This window comes from Balaenoptera physalus, assembly GCF_965194825.1.
Source record: "Balaenoptera physalus genome assembly, chromosome: 3".
NCBI lineage: Eukaryota > Metazoa > Chordata > Mammalia > Artiodactyla > Balaenopteridae > Balaenoptera > Balaenoptera physalus.
In genome coordinates this window covers 104,083,502-104,093,435 of record NC_138890.1, presented here as the reverse complement: position 1 = coordinate 104,093,435, position 9,934 = coordinate 104,083,502, and the positions used below count along the sequence as shown (strand labels likewise).

The 9,934-nt window shown below is 37.6% G+C and overlaps 2 long non-coding RNA genes across 2 annotated transcripts in view; both read left to right on the top strand.

The window, feature by feature from the left end:
- The window catches only part of LOC309659065, a 659,967-nt gene that overhangs the window by 364,388 nt on the left and 285,645 nt on the right, over window positions 1-9,934 (top strand). The gene's annotated exons all lie outside the window — the stretch shown is intronic.
- The window catches only part of LOC309659021, a 226,238-nt gene that overhangs the window by 29,916 nt on the left and 186,388 nt on the right, over window positions 1-9,934 (top strand). The window contains exon 3 of the long non-coding RNA XR_014262509.1: window positions 2,077-8,784. This is a non-coding gene — a long non-coding RNA (uncharacterized lncRNA). The remainder of the gene's footprint in view (window positions 1-2,076; window positions 8,785-9,934) is intronic.

Sequence of the window (9,934 nt, the reverse complement as noted above, 5' to 3'; positions counted from 1 at the left end):
TCTGCAACAAGAGAGCCCATGATAGTGAGAGGCCCACGCACCGCGATGAAGAGTGGCCCCCACTTGCCGCAACTAGAGAAAGCCCTCGCACAGAAACGGAGACCCAACACAGCCAAAAATAAATAAATAAATAAATAAATAAATAAATAAATAAATAAATAAATTAAAGTACATTCTAAATTGAGATCTGATTAGTGGGTTCAATGAGAAGACTATGTAGAGAGAGAAATAACTACAAGCAGAACTAAGGGTCATTAGCCTAGAAGGGGAACACATGGGCTTTTCTGAATTCATCGGTAGGGGACGAGGTGGAAGTGACAGTCAGGCAGACAAAGTAAGGAGGGAGAAAGAGAAGGGCCTGTTCTACCCATTCCATAATTTTGGCTTGACCGGACACATGTTTAACAAATCCCTGCATTCAAGGAGACTGTGATGTAAGAAATGAGGTGGTTGATATGTTTGAAAGTAGGATAAAATGTATATTTCATCATGGAACAGATGGATTTTAGAAATTTTGTAACGAAAAAGTGGTAGAATTTGGCAGTTTGAATGTTTGAATGTAGAAAGGGAATATATTGCATTGTGGAATTTCCCATTTCTTTTTCCATTTGAAATTACAGTGAATGTATAGTCATAACTCTTTGTCCCTTTAAATACACATGTACATATATATGTATATCTATATCTATATAAACACATTATCTGATATTATCTATATATCTGTCATTACTTTTTGTCGATTGCATTGCTAAAAAGTGTTATGGACAGTTTAATTTTTTAACTTTGATACTTATGAAATGGATAACTGCATAAAAATGAAATTAAATATATAGTCATAGGCTTATGTTTGTAGTTTGAAAGAATGTATATGCTCAACATTCATTCAACCACCAAATATCCAAAAATTCTTCTGACTCTAAATCACTAATATTATGTGTACAAGATTGAGTTCCAGGATGGTTTCTTAGTAAAATAAAATTTACATTTCATTGTCCCTTCAATAGTTCTATGAACAAAATTACATTAACATGACTTCCAATGGATAATTAGAGAGTAGTATTTACTTTTTTTTCCTACAAAATTTCCTGAACAAATTAGGGTGTGACTTATACCTTCCATTTTCTTCTATGTTGTTGAACAAGATGTGTTTTAGTTAACTCTCATATTCCTCTAACTATATAACTCAAAAAATTATATTACTCAGCATTACCAAAAGAAGCTTCTATGTTCTGTGTGTTCTTAAATCAAGCACTTTTTTTAAAAAAGCATTTATTTTCTCGTGCTTTGTGATTCAATATATCATGCTACATTCTGATTATACAGAGATGCATAAGTAGCACTTACCTTAATGAACCAACCACAATTTCTGGCTTTTAACATGTCAGCCAGGTGTTACGAGTTTGATATAAAAATGAGTAGGCGTTCATGTAGACTGTAACAGAGAGGTTCATAGATCAGGAAATAGAATGTATCCTCCACCCAGAATTAGTTTTTATTACCTACACTGTCTTGATATTTGTCAATTAACAAGTCAAGAACTTATATGATTTTTAGTTAACTATGTGTGTACTTCTCTGCTTGTCATCTGTATTTTAAACTGGGAATGAGTTTCATGTCTCTTTGTGCCCCAGTCACAAAGTACTTTGGCCTGTGATTCTCAGTAAACAATTGATTGACTGTAGCAGGTATGAGTCCACTGTGAGACCAGGCTCTGATAGCCTATCTGGACATCCTTATTTAACCAAAGCACTTGGAAAAACCAAATCCTTCTGTGCTTCTTGGATATCTCAGGAAAAGGAGTCATATACCTATGATTGCATATTTAATTTCATTTTCATGCAGGTGTCCCTTTCATAAGTATCAAAGTTAAAAAATCAAAGTGTCCGTCATATTTCAACAATGACACAAAGGAAAAGGGTGTTGAGCTGGTTATCTGGAGTTAACTAAGAGGTCCATGATTTTCAGAAATAATCCAATGTAATATGAGTTCATTACATCAGAATTAACCAAGATTTGAAATGAATTCTTATTTCTACAGATCCACTTATTTATTTATTTATTTATTTTTCCCTACAGATCCACTTTAATCTACACTTTACTTTTCCTCTCCTCTGGGTGAGTACTGTGTTATCCCTGGCATCTAGTACAATGACTACTGTGTACTGGGGGCCTCAATAAATATTAATTGAAGTAAGAAATAAATAATGTATTGATGTCAATGACTGATTGATCCAAAGTTATACCTATCCCAAAGATTAACTGGCATTTGCCAGGGCAGTCTTTGAGGATGACCTCTAGTTACTTCAAGGAAGAGAAAAATGCCCCAAATATCTGTTACCTTAGAAGTTGCCTACCACAGGGAGCCACTTATTGGAACTGATTCCAGGCAATGTATTCAAGATGTTTGTGTTCGTCATGCCACAACCTACCTCTCAGCCACACAGTTTTGACCCCCCTCTTCTATCATTCTAGAAATGCATTGACTCTCTAAAGTGTATGGACTTAAAAAGATAGACTTCCTAGAAGTCTTTGTACTATAAAAGAAAACCTCCAGGAGACTCTGATGTGTTTCTAATAATGAAATTTCAATATAAATAAGGGACATTTGAGGCTCTGGACTTCATGGAAGTATTATGCTTCTTTGTCTGCAAGGGCAAGCAGTTGTAGCACAAAAACATGTAAATGAGTTAGTTCCAGTGTTCTTACTGTGAGAGGGCTTCTGCAGCAGTAAAAAGTTTTTGAGGCAATAGTGGGTGACTGGAATCAAGTTACAGCTGGGATTGGGGTGTGCATTTTGATTTGAAGTAGAACGTGTATGGTTTACTCAATGTGTGGTGGTGTTACATGGATTTGTAAATTTAGAGTAAAATTAATAATGATGAGACTGTCTGGTCCCTTTCCAGGGACTTCTTTGATCCACAGGGATTTCTCAGGTTTACATATGGATGTGTGGAGAGTGAGGGGAGTGACATGTTGCAATGAATAACGTGTCCTCAAGCTGCGGTGTTCTTTCCCTAGGCTAGGGGCTTGATTCTAATATTTTTTTAATTCTCCAGTTTTATTTGTAAATGAAAATCTTTGAATTTCAATAATCTTTATCTACAAAAATGAGATTTAGGACAAAGAAAAGATAGCTATAAGAATGATCTCAGGTATTTTTATTCCTATCATTTACATTTGAAATTAAACAAGTATATCAAAATAACAAGTATGCACCAGGGAATGAAGACAGCACGCTGTCTCCCAGGCCACCCTAATACTCCTTCAGCTCCTTGAAATACCCTTCCAGTATATATAATTAAGAGGGTGGCCTTATAAAATTCTCCAAAATCGTGGTTTGGGGCTGTGGCTCTTTTGCCTTTGTTGTGGTTTTCTACCTAACAGTGGGTTTTGCACATTCTGAATCTGTGTCTAGTTATGCAGTGGAACTCACTGCCCACATTTCCAGGCTCATTCTGGTGGGAAGAACCAGACTCAGTGCTTTGGTAGTTTGAGAACACTCACTGCTGCAATAGAACATTTCTGAGCACACAGAGACCTTTTTCCAGCTAGTAAGATTCTTTGAAAATCTTTGGGGACATTTCCATTGCTATATTGATACATCTTCTGTGTTTTGCCAAAACCAGGCTGGGATATTTCCATTTCTGTTCCCTCTCTTTCAGCTACCCCCTGGGCTCCCTTTGCTCCTCAAACTATATCAACACTGAACATGATGTCTCAGTATAAGACAGGAATGGGCTATCCATCTGGGAGTCTAATCTTCCTCCATTCATTTTCAAATGAGTAGTTTCAGAAACTGCTATTTCTGCTTGTTCCACACAAGGACTGGGTTTCCTAGTTCTTAGATAGTTTTACAGACCATTTCCCTACATATTCAGCTGTCAGCTATTGTTACTTTTTACAATCCGGAAGAATATGCTAATTGTACTGACACATAATGCAATGTGCTTAAGAACATGCCACTCAAAAGTGTAGCTCTCAGGAGACTTTTACCTGCAAGAAACCTCATCTATAAGGAAATATCCCCTTTGAGATAAAGGCAATTCTTTTGTAATAACATTGGGGAAGGCTAAAATGTGATTTACAGCACACCACAACACACTATAGTGTGATTTGATTGTTGTATAAAAACATATAGATTTAGGTTGAATTTAAATAGATGGCTGAGAGGGAGGGAGAGAGAGAAAAAGAGAAAGAGAGAGGGAGAGATGAAAATACCAGATGACTCTCAACTATAAAAAGTTCTCTTAGAAATGACAGAATAGTTAATGCATAGATTTCAAAGAAAATTACTGTTTCATAGTGTTGGTTATTAAACCTCTAATTTCTATAGAAATCTCTAATTTTTCCACATATTAAGTCAAGGAACTAAAAATGTCTTCTGTGGATATTTTTATAATAATATTTTCTGTTATAAAAAAGGCACTGCCAGACACTACCATCTGCCGTATAGACTGACAGTGTACGAATCTGATGTCTTTCTGTGACTTCCTATCTTATATAATTGGAGGTTTCAGCCCAGAATGATGCTTCATTTCCACCTAAGGACACGGAAGTTTAAGTTTGCCTGGAACATTTTAATCATTTCCCTGCTATGCACTGATAACACCAGTGCTCTGTATAGTTAAAAGCTCTAAATGTGTCTACTGAGAGGGTGTTAAAAAATTCTCCTCGGAGCTTCTGGCCATCATCCAGGATTCCGTAATACCTTCTGGAACGAGACAGAAAACATAATGCATTACAATTGATAAAAGTTTCATTTGTACTTTATTTTGGAAATTTTAAACACTCGGAATATCTTGGCTACATCAACATGGGGAAGTGCTTTTTAGCTTTTGGTTTTTTTTTTTTTGTTTTTTTTTTTTTTGATTTTTTTGAGATGAGAAAGATGTCTTTGTGAACTGTTTATATAAAAATTAGAATATTTAGAATATTTGTCTACCATGCTTTAAAAAGGTTCAAGGACACCCACAAGTACTGTACTCACTCAGATGTGTGTGTGTATGTGTGTGTCTATAGGAGGAAATGTAATCATCCCGCTCAATGAGACAAGATTACTGAAAAACTTCTATAGTTACTTATTTAAAAAATAACACCATTTTCAATAAAAGAGAAATCCTTGTATTTAAAACCTGTTAATTGGAGGTAATGTCTGTGTAACTGAACATTGTCAAAGGGTAATGACCTCCTGCTGCTAAGCCCTGGAAATGTTGACTGGAAGCCAGCACATTTGTTTTCAAAACAGGAGACATGTGTCCTTTGACATGATTCCATTAAAGTGGCTTTATTTTTGTTACACACCATAATAGAAATTTTATCATTCTAGGCCATATTAGAATGTGCTTCCATTTTCTGCCTTCAAATATCTTTGCAGGTTGTGTGTTCACTGCTCTTAAATGTACCAATTAGCGCCTTTGCTGCCGCTGAGTGGCTGTTCTCAGAACGTTACGGAGTTAGTTCAGTTCATCCTGAGGTTTGCCAAAAAGGTTGGAAATGAGTTAGTATTCATTAAGGTATGCCACTCAATATAATAAATAATCAATGCTCTATAATTCATTGTAGCTGAGAAAACAGGCTGGGTAATTAAAAGGAAACAGTGGAAAGCATCCCCCATTCCCTGTCCCCTTATACACTCCATTTAGCCAGTGTCTGAAATTTCATTTGGCTGATGTATAAAATTTCACTTAAAATGTTCTTCTGCGTTGATTGAGATTTTCTATCAGTAGGAATGAAAGATCTAAGAACTGGTTTCCTTATGGAATCAGATGCACGTGAGCAGTGTGCCCTGAGATGAGGAAAGGGGAGGTCTTAGAGTATTAAAGTATCTATAATGTGAGGATTAGAGATGCTTAAAACCAACTCCACCTCCATTTTCATGCTTTTCAGACGCATCCTTGGCGATGGCCTCAGAGCCGCTTGCATCATGATTGTGTGGAGTGGATTAATTGCAGTGATTCTCTTTTTGGCTACAGTAGGGGGAGGTTTTTGTTACCTTTTAAAAATATCTGTATTGTTGTCCCGGCCCCATCCTCAGTGATTTGATCCAACTGTTTCAGGATAGGGCCCTGGCATCTATATAGATCTATATTTTAATTTCCACAGATAATTCTAATCTGCAGCCAGAGTTCTCCGACTTGAGCTTGCCTCTGGGTCACGTGGAGGGTTGTTGAAACACAGCATGCTGCCCCTGCCCCACACCCCTGTACACACCAAAGAGCTTCTGATCCAGTGAGTCTGCCAGGTGCCTGAGCATGTATGTTTCCAACAGGTTCCTGGGTGATGCTGATGCTGCACTAGAATGTATGGTAAGTTAGTTAAATGATGTCAGTTTAGTCATTTCTTTATTCCTGATGACTTGGAAAAGAAGAAAAAGGAAAATGAAATACAAGAAGGACAGACTAGGGGCGAAGTTAAGTTGTATTTTCCCATTAAATGCCACTTTGTTGTAGCTGTCACACTGGTTTCTGATTTCTTTCAGGTTTCCTATCCCTTTAGTTTACCTAGATTTTTTATTCCTAAACACATAAAAATTTTAGAACAATGATTTTGTAACTAATACTAACTGAACATTTAGTAACCACCAGGACTCGGTTTAAATGTTTTATACATATTAGCTCATTTAATCTTCACCATTAAACAAATGGTTTCTTATCATAATCTATAATTATGTTCTTAAAGTCACACAGCTAATAGGTGGTAGGGTTGGAATTGGAAGTTAAGCAAACTGACTCCAGAGCCTGAACTCTTAGTAATTTCTCTACACTACTTCTGCAAACCTAATGGTTTATGAAATATATTCTCACAACCCCTTGGAGGAAATATGTCACTGATTATTATTGAATTATTCCCGATGATAAAATCATGATAAAATAGCTTCCATTTATTGAATGCCTATCTTGGGCCATACACTATGTTAAGCACTATTAGCAAATCAGTTTAAGTGGCAAAATTAGGGTTTAAACTTAGGCCTGCTGGTTGGTTTTGGAGTGTCTGTCTCCAAAAGGAGTTATTCAGGTTCCTAGAAACATTGCAGTTTCTGGTCCAGAATTCTGAGGAAATTTAGCTACATTTCCAGCAACATCTCTGCATAACTCTGGTAATCTTACCTTTTGCCTAAGCATGTCTGATACAATTAAAAAACTCTGTTACAATTAAAAAACTCTTGACTGAAATGGTGGTCATTCTGATATGAATATGAGGTCCCCAGGCTAGGGGAGTTAGAGAGTTGCAATGACTTAACTAAGATCACCAAACTTATGAACAACAGAGCCAGGAACCAAGAATAGAACCAAATGTACTCATGACATTTCAGCTTGTTTTCTCTCTGCTACAACAATCTACTCCTCATATCTGGTTTTGCATTTTTCTTAGATCACCTGCTGGAGGATGTGTGAGATCACCATGCAGATCATAAATCCTGAAAATTTGTTTCCATACAGTACTTTTGAGAGCTGGCCCAATTAGTCTTATGAGCAAATAGAGGGAAGGGTTGCTGGTAGTGGGTTTCAGGAGCCGTGGATAGCCCTCCAAGAGCCATTGTCCAGACCTCACAAGGTTGTGGTTGGAAATAAACAAGATAACACATGCAAAGTGCCTGGTGCCTGGGAGGCACATGGCTCAACAAATGGTAGCTGTTACTGGTGTTCTTCTGACCTTGGTAGGAGCAGGGAGAGGGAGTGGGTGGAGAGGGCAGATCGCTATACTAATGTCTCAGAGGACTCCCAGGTTTCCAGGATATCATTTGAGTCCTAAAAAACACTTAGTATGTAAAGGGAAATAAACATTTTGAGAACCCAGTATCAGTCATTTTTACACTCTCTTGTTTATGAGATTTGTCAAGCCATATCAACAGGTTCACATCAATTCTACCTTCACATTCTGAGTGATTCTTGAGGCCCAGGCTATGTGCAGGTTTGTTACTGAATGAGAGCTGTTTCCGGTAATTTAGAGCCAGGAAGCATTGTTATAAACATGTGGAGAGGTGGGGCTATATACAAAATGCTCAGACACAGAAGAGATATTTATTTTTCTATCAGTCATTCTGTCTGCATGCCTATCTATATATATCCTCTCCTCACTCCACCAGCTCAACTGACTTTCCAATTTCTTTATTGAAAAGCACCCATTTTGCAACGTTAGGATGAAGTTAATACAAATCACTTACAAGGTTACTCAGTTTTTACTGCTTGTATCACAGTGTTCTGTTTAGTGTCACTTGCCCTGATAGTGATATTTTCTAAGTTTTAAAGGTTTGACCTGATTATGTTCTCTTAGATAATTCCTTCACTCTCAGATACAAATGTCCTACTGGAGTCAACAAGTGTATGTGAATCCCGCTGGTAAGAGGCAATACTTAACAAAACATTTGTTATTGACTTTTATTGTCTGTCCCTGTTTATCTTCATTACGCTATTCCTTATCCCAGTGTTTAGGAATGCCTTTTTCTAACAGTTTTGATATGTAACTTCTTTTTTTTTTTAACATCTTTATTGGAGTATAATTACTTTGCAATGGTGTGTTAGTTTCTGCTTTACAACAAAGTGAATCAGCTATACATATACATATATCCCCATATCTCCTCCCTCTTGTGTCTCCCTCCCACCCTCCCTATCCCACCCCTCTAGGTAGTCACAAAGCACCGAGCTGATCTCCCTGTGCTATGCAGCTGCTTCCCACTAGCTATCTATTTTACATTTGGTAGTGTATATAAGTCCATGCTACTCTCTCACTTCGTCCCAGTTTACCCTTCCCCCTCCCCATGTCCTCAAGTCCTTTCTGTAGTAGGTCTGCCTCTTCATTCCCGTCGTGCCTCTAGGTTCTTCATGACCATTTTTTTTTTTTTTTTAGATTCCATATATATGTGTTAGCATACAGTATTTGTTTCTCTCTTTCTGACTTACTTCATTCAGTATGACAGACTCTAGGTCCATCCAGCTCACTACAAATAACTCAATTTTGTTTCTTTTTATGGCTGAGTAATATTCCATTGTATATATGCACCACATCTTCTTTATCCATTCATCTCTCGATGGATATTTAGGTTGCGTCTGTGTCCTGGCTATTGTAAATAGAGCTGCAATGAACATTGTGGTACATGATTCTTTTTGAATTATGGTTTTCTCAGGGTATATGCCCAGTAATGAGATTGCTGGGTGATATGGTAGTTCTATTTTTAGTTTTTTGAGGAACCTCCATACTGTTCTCCATAGTGGCTGTATCAATTTACATTCCCACCAACAGTGCAAGAGGATTCCCTTTTCTCCACACCCTCTCCAACATGTATTGTTTGTAGATTTTTTGATGATGGCCATTCTGACCGGTGTGAGATGATATCTCATTGAATTTTTTTGTTTGTTTGTTTGTTTTTAAATGTAATTTTTATTTATTTATTTATTTGACTGTGTTGGGTCTTCGTCTCCGTGCGAGGGCTTTCTCCAGTTGCGGCAAGCGGGGACCACTCTTCATCGCGGTGCACGGGCCTTTCACTGTCGCGGCCTCTCTTGTTGCGGGGCACAGGCTCCAGAAGCACAGGCTCAGTAATTGTGGCTCACGGGCCTAGTTGCTCCGCGGCATGTGGGATCTTCCCAGACCAGGGCTCGAATCCGTATCCGCTGCATTGGCAGGTGGATTCTCAACCACTGCGCCACCAGGGAAGCCCTCATTGTAGTTTTGATTTGCATTTCTCTAATGATTAATGATGTTGAGCATGCTTTCATGTGTTTGTTGGAAATCTGTATATCTTCTTTGGAGAAATGTCTATTTAGGTCTTCTGCCCATTTTTGGATTGGGTTGTTTGCTTTTTGGTATTGAGCTGCATGAGCTGCTTGTAAATTCTGGAGATTAATCCTTTGTCAGTTGCTTCATCTGCAAATATTTTCTCCCATTCTGAGGGTTGTCTTTTTGTCTTGTTTATGGTTTCCTTTGCTGTGCAAAA